General features: G+C 39.4%; 1 protein-coding gene across 1 annotated transcript in view; it reads right to left on the reverse strand.

Annotated features, from left to right (window-relative positions):
- Positions 1–12,208, reverse strand: part of LOC103783493 (protein shisa-5) — a 139,221-nt gene that overhangs the window by 89,437 nt on the left and 37,576 nt on the right. The window contains exon 3 of the mRNA XM_055113327.2: positions 4,012–4,106. The gene's annotated coding sequence lies outside the window, so the exon portion shown is untranslated. The remainder of the gene's footprint in view (positions 1–4,011; positions 4,107–12,208) is intronic.

The raw sequence follows: 12,208 nt of genomic DNA on the forward strand, positions 1-12,208 counted from the left end.
AGTATCTGGTTTGAGATGGGAATGCAACAGAGCAGTCAATGGGCAGAACTCCAAGCTGCATGGTTGGTTTGTACCCGTGAGCCACCACCTATAGTTCTCTGTACAGACAGTCTGGCAGTACTTAAGGGTCTTACAATTTGGCTTGCCCAAAGGGCCGGAGATGATTGGTATATAATTTAAAAATCCTTATGGGGAGCTGATATGTGGAAAGACATTTGGAAAAGTCTACAGGAACCAACTGTGGACCTAATTGCTTCAGCACACTGGTCAGATTCACCTCCCAGAAACATGGAGGCAGACATCCTAGCAAAAATTAGAATACTGAGCTAGTTGATTAGGTACATATCACAGTGGGGATTTCAGTGCATGAATGGGCTGCCAAATAGCAAAGGGAGCAGGATTGGCTCTCTGCTATGCAGATTTAGTGGTGGCGGTAGCAAACTGCTTAATTTGTTCCCGTCTGTACCTCTGCCACATCCCACATACACCTGGACATATACATAAGACAGCCACCCCTGTGACAGACTGGTAGATAGACTACATCAGACCCCTGCCAGTAATCTTGAGACGAAAGTATGCACTAACATGTGTATACACTGCCATGGGATTGTTGCAAGCTTTCCCTTGTAAGAGCAAACCAAACAGCCACCATCAGGGGCTTGGAGCAACTCAGTGTCATGTATGGATACCCTCCACATATTGATAGCAATCGAGGCATGCATTTCACCAGACATGGTGTCCAAGACTGGATGCATGAAAGGGACATAGATTGGGTATTTCACTTACTGTATACTCCCCCAAGCAACAGGGTTGATTGAAAGGAAAAATGGTATTTTGAAGGCACAGTTTTGAGCACTCTCAAAATCCAATATCTTTCACAGACAAAGATTTTGCCTCAAGCCATTAGAAACCTTAATTTAGTTGAGACAAATATGGTGTTGGCACCACACCAATGACTCAGGACCACCACAGAGATGGATCCATTAACCATAGTAGTAAAGAAAGTCCAACCAGATGCATCTCTGACCTGAGCAGATAAAAGGCCAATGGCAAAGGTTATTTAGAACTCCTCAAGATCTTGAGCCAGGGAGGAGACACTTGAATGGGGGTTGGACTAGCAACTTCCCCTATGTTGGATAGAGCATTTCTTTCCAGACAGCAAGGAATACCCTACCAACTAAAGTGGTCTCCATTGATCCTGCTGAAGTCTGGGCCAAAACACTCCACGTACCAATAAACTGGAACACAGCCCCTTTTAAGAAGCACCCTGGCTGGCCATTTGACATGGTCCTTTGCTGCCCCTGTAACCTTACACAAAATACCAGCGCCTTTGCCCCTCAGGCAACATGTTTGGTGTGTACTCCCAGCCCACAATCCTATGTTCCTAATCAACAGAGATGGAGCTACCAGTCATTCTGTTTAATGGGGAAGAACTGCCCCACCAAATACCTATTAAACATTTTTAATTCCACCCATAGTCTTCTGTTCCTATTGCTGTTCTGCTCTATATCTCTTGGTTTGGTTCCTGAATAAACATGGTAAAGGGCATTTTTAATTCTGTGTCTTACACCTGGCATACATATCATCGCCTGTTGTTTGTGTTGTTGCTGTGGCCCCTGCTTAACAAGTAGAAAACAAATTGATAAAATGTGTCACTCACACCATCAAAATGTCACCCACAGCCCCCTCTGAAGGCTCAGGGACTATGGGGGAAATGTGAGTCCATGAGATTGTAAGAGCTGGATTAGAGGGCTGGGATGTGGAGAGAAAAGTGACTCCCTCTTGGATGCTAATTCTCTATGCTGACTTCTGATTAGCCCCAGTCCCAGGACTGACTCCTGATTCCTACTTTATTTACCATCCCTATTGTAAGAACATGTCAACCTTGATGTTATACAAATTCTAGGCTATGACACATTAGCATTCTTACCTGTTCTGGACAGTAGTAGCCTTTGTCTTGCACAGAGCATGTATACTCTTTCCCTGTGGTATATAAGCCCTGGGTGTGGGGGTAATAAGTGCAGAAACCTACCTGTCTTGCTGCCATCCAAGACCACGCTTCTGTCTGTTAGTTCCCCAATAAAACACTCTTTACTGACAAACTAGATTTGTCTGTCTTGTTCCTTGGTTTATTGGCTCCTTTGGCATTTGGGGGGCACTTTGCATAGATGGCCCTTTCATGGAACAGAGGGTCTGTGTGGGGCTGGGAGCCCAAGTCAGCACTTGCAGTCAGAGCCTAGAACATGTGCTGAGGAGACAGAGCTAGACCTGTTAGCAGAGACAGACCTGTTAGTGGAGTGGATAGCTGGGCCAGCAGGTCTGAAGTAACGCTATGGAAGAGCAGGCCAGTAACAGCTGAAGAGCTTCAGAAACTCCCACTTCTAACAAGGTCACTTCCTCTAAGAGGGACTACTGTTGTATCATAGTACACAGCTGTCTCTGCCTGGCTGTCCTAGTAAATATGCAGCATTTGGGGGCATCCACACTACTGGAACAGTAGCCATGAGAAGAGTCCATTGTGCCAGCTTAATTGCACCCAACTGTACAATGAGAACATGGGGATCAGTGTGTTCTGCTACTTCTCTGCTTAGCATTCCTGATATACCTGCTTTACATAGGCACCATGTGGCACCGTGGTGTGTGCCTGTGCCGCTTTGAATCACATTTGGGTATCTATTGGAAGGCTTCTTTGGGACTGTTGTGACACCAACTACACTATGGACTGATCCCTGTCAGAAGGTAACAAAGGGGCAAGGGACAGCATTTCCAGTCTAAGCCCTGGAATGTGCGTGGCATCAAACTGTTTTGCATTTGTGAGCAGGAATACAACTGCTGGACAACAGATATTCCATCAGCCAACAGAAACTGTGACTGGCTTTAAAGAAAATGGGCTTCCCTTGGTCTTGGGAACACAAGACTCAGCAGTATAGAAACAGAAATGGTTGCAGGTGGAGGAAGCACTTTCACCGGAGTCAGGAAAGCATGAATAACACAAAATCTTCAGCTTTTCCTCCCTTCTCTCTCCTGAGCTTTCTGCACCTCTGCTGTAGCGTGATGGCAGCAGTGTGGAGAACACAGCCTCAGGGAACAACCAAGGTCCAGGATCACTAGCAAAGGTTATGAGAAACTATGACTTCCTTTAGAAAAAAAAAAAAAAGGGAAATGAGAGTGCCCAAGGTCTTAGGAGAGGGCTGGTGCAGGCCTGGGGCATAGTAAATTCTTTAGCTTGTCTAGATTCACCATGCCAAGTGCAGAGGTTGCTTGGGTCAGACTATATTAAAGGACAGCATCTCCACCCTCCCCTAGAGGTCTCAGAATGTCCACTGACTGTGGCTTTAGTGGTCCTTGAACAGAAATTTGGTAACATGAAGAGTAGCAGATGCTGGCATGGTAAGATTACAAATGTGTATCAGAAGAATTATTTTGTGGGTAACAGAAAAAACAACATATAAAGAAACAAGTTAATACCATGAGAATGTCATTAGCCAAACTCAGAATGTGGATCATTCTACAGGACAAGTAATCTGGCTTTTTTGGGGAAACAGAAGCATAGGAGAGCCAGGGTGACACCATTTTAAAGTCAACTCCATCTTTCAACTAGCAAGGCATATTCCTTGCCAGTCACAACCCATGGTCATAAGAGGTTTACAGCTGATCAAACAACTTAATAATGCCTGCAAGAACAAACGCCTATGACAGACAACAGAATGTCCACATGTCCTGACGTCACATTATAATATATGCTTTTAAGATTATTATAGTCATGCTTTGATATACTAACTAAAATGCCAAGGATAACTTTCTTTAAATCAATAGGTCCTAAATTTTGTCATGCTGTCAGAGCACCCACACATAGACATTTAACTTAGCTTTTATGTAGATTAAACCCCTACATTAGAAGAGTTTACAACAAAGATGGTGCATTCTTCCTTTTGCTTTCTGAGGACACTTACTCTGTATCTGAGTAACTTTCAATAAACTATCTCCTTCTCACTGCACTCTGTGACTCACCTTTAATTCCTTCCTGTGCAAGATCCAAGAATACTCTTTTGGGGTCGGGATCGGGACCTGTTTTTCTGGTAACAGTTTCTCCAACAAATCAAAGCCTTGAGAAAAAAAAAATAGGTAGGGTGGGTGGTATGTTATAGAAGAACAGAGAATAAAGAGACATAAGAAGCAATTGCAATGTGTGGACCTTCTCTAGCTTCTGTTTCAGACAGACCAATTGAAAAAGACAAGACAGATATTTGAATATGCATTGAGTGTTTAGCAAAATTAGAGAACTGTTGTTAATTTTGTTAGTGTGAGAATAGCATGGCTTTATGTTTTTTAAAAACCCTATTCTGTGAAAGATGCATGCTGAACTATTTAACTGTGAAATTGTATGTAAAGGATTTGCTTTTACAATCCTCCAGAGATGAGTTTATAATGATATAAATGATGTGATAAATAAATCAATGGAGGAGAGGAGGCAAAATCTCCCCTGCAGAAGAACTCCAAATAAGGTAGGTAGATACTTTGTCCTTAAAGGAACAGCATTAACTCCCTCTTCTGGAAGTGTGAATTCTTGATATGATGTAATGAAAATGGTACCTCACTTGTGGCTTTCCTCCCCCCGAATCCATAACCTCTACTTATTATGAAAAAAAAAAAAAAACACCGAATTCCAATAGAGGAACATTCTATAAAATACCTAACTAGTATTCCTCAATAACGTCTAGGTCATCAAAAACAAGGAAAATCTGAGGAATTGTCACAGCCAAGAGGAGCCTAAGGAGGCATGACAACCCCATGTAATAGGGTATCTTGAATGGGACCTTGGAGTAGAAAAATATTATTAGGTAAAACTCAAGGACACCTGAGTAATGTACGACTTTTGGTTAAAAATAATGCATCAATATTGGTTCAATAATTGTAAGAAATGAACCATACTAATGTTAGATGTTAATAACAGGAGAAACAACTTCTCAATTTTCCTGTAGTTAAAACTGTTCTAGAACTGAAGTCTATTTTTTAAAATTCTCCTGGAAAAAAGTGGAAACATATGAAATATGATGGACAAATGTTAATAATTATTGAATGTGATGATGGATAATGAGAATTCATTATATAATTCTGTTTTTGTGTATTTGAAGTTTTCTATAATGGAAAGTTTGAGGCTGGGCACAGTGGCTCAAACCTATAATCCCAGCACTTTGGGAGGCCAAGAGTTCAAGACCAGCCTGGGCAATGTAGTGAGACCCCATCTCTACCAAAAAACAGAAAAGTTAGCCAGGTGTGGTGGGCTTGCACCTGTAGTCCTAGCTACTCAGTAGGCTGAGGTGAGAGGATCACTTGAGCCCAGAAGGCCAAGGCTGCAGTGAGCCATGATGTCATTGTACTCCAGTCTAGGTGACAGAGTGAAACCTTGTCTCCAAAAATAAAAAATAAAAAAAGTTTGAACAAGAAATAAAGAAATATGGAGATAAGGATAAGAAGAAGCTATTTAAAGCATTAGAGTAGCTGCTTTTTAAAATTATGGTTAAAAAATATATAATAAAATTTACCATTTTGCCATTTTTAAGTGTATAGTTCTATGACATTAAGTATATTCATGCTGTGTAACCATCACCACCCTCCATCTCCAGAACTTTTTCATCTTCCCAAACTAAATGCTAGGTCTATTAAGCAACATCTCCTCACTCTCTCCTCCTCCCAGCCCCTGATAACCTCCATTCTACATTCTGTCTATGAATCTTACTAAACTAGGTGAATCATGTAAGTGGATTCATACAAAATTTTTCCTTTTCAGTCTGATTTATTTAATCTAGCTTCATGTCTTCAAGGTTCATACATAATACAGGAAAATAATTTCCTTCCTTCTTCTGAAAAATATTCCACTGTATGGATCTACCACACTTTGTTCATCCATCAATGGATGTATACTCTGTTGCTTCTACCTTTTGGCAGTTGTGAATAATGTTGTTATAAACATGATGTACAAATATCTGCTTGGTCTCTGCTTTAACTTCTTTTGGGTCTGTACCCAGAAGAGGAATTGCTGGATCATATGTCAATTCTATGTTTAATTTTTTGAAGAACAAAAAGTGGCCGCTTATACAAAACAGAAATTTTCAGATTAGGAGATGTGGGACAGGGAAAAATTCTTGTCTCTGAAAAGTTAAGAGTTTTCACTATAAGCTTTGTAGAACCATTTTTAAATAATATATGATAAAAATGAAGTAAAGTATGCAATAAAACTCATCTTGTGCTAGGTACTGGAGATACATAAGGGAGCCCTCAGTCCTCTGGGGGAAGAACCTGGTTATAGAACAGTGTGATCACAGGTGCAACACAGAGAAGACTCCAGGGGCAAGCAAAGAAAATAGCCATCAAGGGAGATTCTTTGCACGCCATGCAGAAGTGCCCTACAGGAGGTGACGTGGGAGTGAAGGAGGAAAATATGACATTCTGAGTTGGAGAATTGGAAGATTAAACTTGGAATGATGTCAGCACTGAGATTCTGGGATCATATTGTACAACTGGCCCCATCTCAGCACTAACACTGTGAAATCTTACCTTTCTTATGTCTTCAAATTGTGGCCCTATATTTAGCTTCTATATCTTTCTTTGACTAAATCTCAAAACTAAAATTGGTCCTGATCCCAGGGGAGGTGTTTCTCTGACTCCTCTCTTTTGAATCTCATAGCCTGACATTTTCTCTTCATCTTGAAGACCATATTCAGGAGGGACCCTAGGAACTCTGTATCTTAGCATGTGAGGCTTCAGGCCAAGGGGTGCTAATTTGATTCTGAAAGATCTTATCTGCCTCCAGCGCCATAAGGTCCTGATGAAATGTCCAGCATCTTTGTGGAAATTCAAGTGTCTCCATACAGCATTATATGTCTTGGAGATTATGTATATGAAAAGCTTTACAGATAGGTGTGTCTCAGTGATGCTGTGCAGAGTAACCTGTGGCCTAAGTCAAGTCAGAAACTGCTTTTGACTCTATATTTCTCAAACATATAAGTCTTAAAATTTGGCTATGGATGGGAAAATATTACATAATTGAAAGGATAAATATAAGTATGCCAATCAGCCAAAAACACTGCAAACGTTTAATGCAGATTTAAGTTTTCCCTCAAAAACTGTTAATAAATTAATAGTGCAGCTTACAAATGATGAAAAGAGCTGAGACGTTTAAAAAAACTTTCCAAGTGTCAGGTCCTGGTACTTTACATTTATTCTACCTCCTAATCCTTATACTAGGTCAAAGCTCATTTTATGTCTTCAAGATTCAGATGTAACACTGGGAATGAGAAAGGTTAATATAAGTGATATGTCCAAGACTATACTTCTAGTAATTATAGCTCACTGATGGAGAGAACATTAAAATCTGTTGGGCCTTCACTTAAAAACAAATAATATTTGTGTTATAGAAGCAAGACCTTTTTAGTCACAAGTTAATAATTTTAAAGAAAAGATTCAACATGTAAATTTATCTGGAAAGGCCAGGGGTGAGGCTGGCTAGAGACATGATTAGATTCAGAGACACATTTGTCATCAGATCTCTCTGTACTTCTAAAGAAGATAGCCAATATCAGCTTATCAGCTCCAACTCCTCTCATATTATTCTACCTTAACAGCTTCAGCAGAAAAATAGACATCTTTCTCACAATGTTCATAAATAAAGAACCAGAGAAGATGACCTTTGGACCAATACCTGTTGTTATGGAGATGTGGTACAGTGTGGGAAACTCTGATTGGTCAGGGCTGGGTCATGTTATTTCCTCATCCCCTGGTCCATTATATTATTTCTTAAGTTATTTAAAGTCATGGCTACTATTTTTATTTATTTTAATTGACATAATTATACATATTGATATAGTACAGTGTGATATTTTGATGCATGTATACAATGTGTAATAAGCAAATCAGGGTATTTAGCCTATGCATCACATCAAACGTTTATCATTTCTTTGTGATGGAAACATTCAAAATCATATCAAAAAGATAATTCACCACAATCAAGTGGGTTTCATACCAGGGAAGAAGGGATGGTTGAACACACTCAAGTCAATAAATGTGACACACCACATAAACAGAATTAAAAACAAAAATCATATGATCATCTCAATAGATGCAAAAAAAACATTCAACAAAATCTGGCATCCTTTATGATTAAAGCTCTCAGCAAAATCGGCATACAAGGAACATACCTCAATGTAATCAAAGCCATCTATGAGAAACCCACAGCCAACATAATACTGAGTGGGGAAAAGTTGAAAGCATTCCCTCTGAGAACTGGAACAAGACAATGATGCCCACTCTCACCACTTCTCTTCAACACAGTCCTGAAAGTCCTAGCCAGAGCAATCAGACAAGGGAAAGAAATAAAGGTCATCCAAATCGGTAAAGAGGAAGCCAAACTGTCACTGTTTGCTGATACTGTCACTGCTGATATGATTGTATACCTAGGAAACTCTAAAGACTCCTCCAAAAAGCTCCTAAAACTGATACAAAAATTCTGCAATATTTCTGGATACAAAATTAATGTACACAAATCAGTAGCTCTCCTATACTCCAACAGTGACCAGGCTGAGAATCAAATCAAGAACTCAATCCCTTTACGACAGCTGTAAAAAAAAAAAAAAAAAACAAACTTAGAAATATACCTAGCCTAAGGAGGTGAAAGACCTCTACAAGGAAAACTACAAAACACTGCTGAAAGAAATCACAGATGACACAAGCAAATGGAAACACATCCCATGCTCACGGATGGGTAGAATCAATATTGTGAAAATTACCATACTACCAAAAGAAATCTATAAATTCAATGCAATTCTCATCAAAATACCACGAACATTCTTCACAGAACTAGAAAAAAAATCCTAAAATTCATATAAAACCCAAAAAAAAGCCTGCATAGCAAAAGCGAGACTAAGCAAAAAGAACAAATCTTGAGGCATCACATTACCTGATTTCAAACTATACTATAAGGCCAAAGTCACCAAAACAGCATGGTACTGGTATGAAAATGGGCCCATAGACCAATGGAACAAAATAGAGAACCCAGAAATAAACCCAAATACTTACGGCCAATTGTTCTTCGACGAAGCAAACAAAAACATAAAGTGGGGAAAGGACACCTTATTGAACAAATGGTGCTGGGATAATTGGCTAGCCACATGAAGGAGAATGAAACTGGATCCTCAACTCTCACCTTATACAAAAATCAACCAAGATGGATCAAGCACTTAAAACTAAGACCTGAAACTATACAAATTCTAGAAGATAATATTGAAAAAAACCTCTTAGACATTGGCTTAGGCAAGGATTTCATGACCAAGAACCCAAAAGCAAAATGCAACAAAAACAAAGATAAATAGCTGGGACCCAATGAAACTAAAGAGCGTTTGCCCGGCAAAAGAACAGTCAGCAGAGTAAACAGACAACCCACAGAGTGGGAGAAAATCTTCACAATCTATGCATCTGACAAAGGACTAATATCCAGAATCTACAACAAACTCATACAAATTAGCAAGAAAAAGAACAAACAATCTCATCAAAAAGTGGGCTAAGGACATGAGTAGACAATTCTCAAAAGAAGATATACAGCTGGCCAACAAACATATGAAAAAATGCTCAACATCACTAATGATCAGGGAAACGTAAATCAAAACGCCAATGTGATACCACCTTATATCTGCAAGAATGGCCATAATCAAAAAATCAAAAAATAATAGATGTTGGCATGGATGTGGTGAACAGGGAACACTTCTTTTTTTTTTTTTTTTTTTTTTTTTTGAGACGGAGTCTGGCTCTGTAGCCCAGGCTGGAGTGCAGTGGCGCAATCTCGGCTCACTGCAAGCTCCGCCTCCCGGGTTCACACCATTCTCCTGCCTCAGCCTCCCGAGTAGCTGGGACTACAGGCGTCACTGTGTTAGCCAGGATGGTCTCGATCTCCTGACCTCGTGATCCACCCTCCTCGGCCTCCCAAAGTGCTGGGATTACAGGCTGGAGCCACCGTGCCTGGCCTGAACAGAGAACACTTCTACACTGCTGATAGGAATGTAAACTGGAACAACCACTATGGAAAACAAGGTGGAGATTTTTTTAGAGAACTAAAAGTTGAACTACCATTTGATCCAGCAATCCCACAATCCCACAATGGGTATCTGCCCAGAGGAAAAGAAGTCATTATATGAAAAAGATACTTGCACACACGTTTATAGCAGCACAATTCACAATTGCAAAAATCTGGAACCAACCCAAATGCCCATCAATCAATGAGTGGATAAAGAAACTACTCAGCCACAAAAAGGAATGAATTAATGGCATTCACAGCAACCTGGATGAGATTGAAGATTATTATTCCAAGTGAAGTTAACTCAGGAATGGAAAACCAAACATCGTATGTTCTCACTCTTAAGTGGGAGCAAAACTATGAGGATACAAAGGCATAAGAATGACACAATGGACTCTGGGGACAAGAAGGTGAGGGACAAAAAGCTACAATTTGGGTGCAGTGTGTACTGCGTGGGTGATGGGTGCACATTTGCTCCTTTTAAAATGATACTATTATTATTATTTTGCTGTTGTTTGAGTTTCTTGTAAATTCTAGCTATTAATCCCTTATCAGATGAATACTTTGCAAATACTTTCATTCTCTAAGTTGCTGTTTTATCTCTGTTGATTGTTTTCATTGCTGTACAGGAAATTTTTAGTTTGATGTAGTCCCATTCATACATTTTTGCTTCTCTTGCCTGTGCTTTCAAGGTCTTAATCACAAAATCTTTGCTGCGTCCAACACTCTAAAGTGTTTTCTGTATGTTTTCTCCCAGTAGGTTCATAGTTTTGGGTCTTGCATTTAAGTCCTTAACTCATTTTCAGTTGATTTTTGTGAACGGTGAGAGATAGCAGTCTAGTTTCATACTTCCTAATATGGATATCCAGTTTCCCCAGCATCATTTATTGAAGAAACTGCCCTTTCCTCAGTATATGTTCTTGGTGATTTTGTTAAAAATAAATTGAGTGGCTGGGCGCGGTGGCTCACGCCTGTAATCCCAGCACTTTGGGAGGCTGAGGCAGACGGATCACGAGGTCAGGAGTTTGAGACCAGCCTGACCAACATGGTGAAACCCCGTCTCTACTAAAATACAAAAATTAGCCAGGCGTGATGGCACACGACTGTCATTCCAGGCTGAGGCAGGAGAATCGCCTGAACTCAGTAGGTGGAGGTTGCAGTGAGCCGAGATCGCACCACTGCACTCCAGCCTGGGTGACAGAGCGAGACTCCATCACAAATAAAAAAAAAGAAAGAAAGAAAAGAAAAAAGAAATTAACTGTAAATATATGGATTTATTTCGGGGTTCTCTATTCTGTCTCATTGGTTTATGTGTCCGTTTTTATGCCAATACCTTGCTTGCCATTTTGGTTACTATAGCTGTATATTTTGAAGTCAGGTACTGTGATACTTCCAGCTTTGTTCTTTTTGCTCAAGATTGTTTTAGCTATTCAGGGTCTTTTGTGGTTCCATACAAATTTTAAGATTTCTTTTTCTATTTCTATAAAGAATGACATTGGTATTTTGATAGGTATTGCATTGAATCTGTAGATTGGTTTGGGTAGTATGGTCACTTTAACAATATTAATTCTCCCAATCCATGATAATGGAATATCTTTCAATTTTTTGTGTCCTTTTCTATTTGTTTCATTAGTATTTTATAGTTTTCATTACATACTTGGTTAAATTTATTCCCATGCTTTTTTATAGTTACTGTGAAAGAGATTTCTTTCTTGATTTTTCATCATTTTGAGTTTGCCTCTATGGCCTTTATTGTGTTTAGGTACATTCCATCTATACCTAATTGGTTGGAAGTTTTTATCATGAAGTGATATTGAATTTTATCAAATGCTTTTTCTGCAGCTATAGAGATGATAATATTATTTTTGTCTTTCATTCCACTAATATGCTCTATCATGTTTATTGATTTGTATGGAAAGTCTACAGTTTTTTTATGTTGATTTTATATTCTGTAAATTTACTAAATTTGTTTATCAGTTCTGAGAGTTTTTTGATGGAGTCTTTAGGTTTGTGTATAAATAAGATTATGTCATCTGCAAACAGCAACAATTTGACTTCCTCTTTTCCAATTTGGATGCCTTTTATTTCCTTCTCTTGCCTAATTGCTCTGGGTCGGACCAGTACTATGTGTTTTTGTTGTTG

This window comes from Pan paniscus, chromosome 5 (assembly GCF_029289425.2).
Source record: "Pan paniscus chromosome 5, NHGRI_mPanPan1-v2.0_pri, whole genome shotgun sequence".
Classification (NCBI taxonomy): Eukaryota; Metazoa; Chordata; class Mammalia; order Primates; family Hominidae; genus Pan; species Pan paniscus.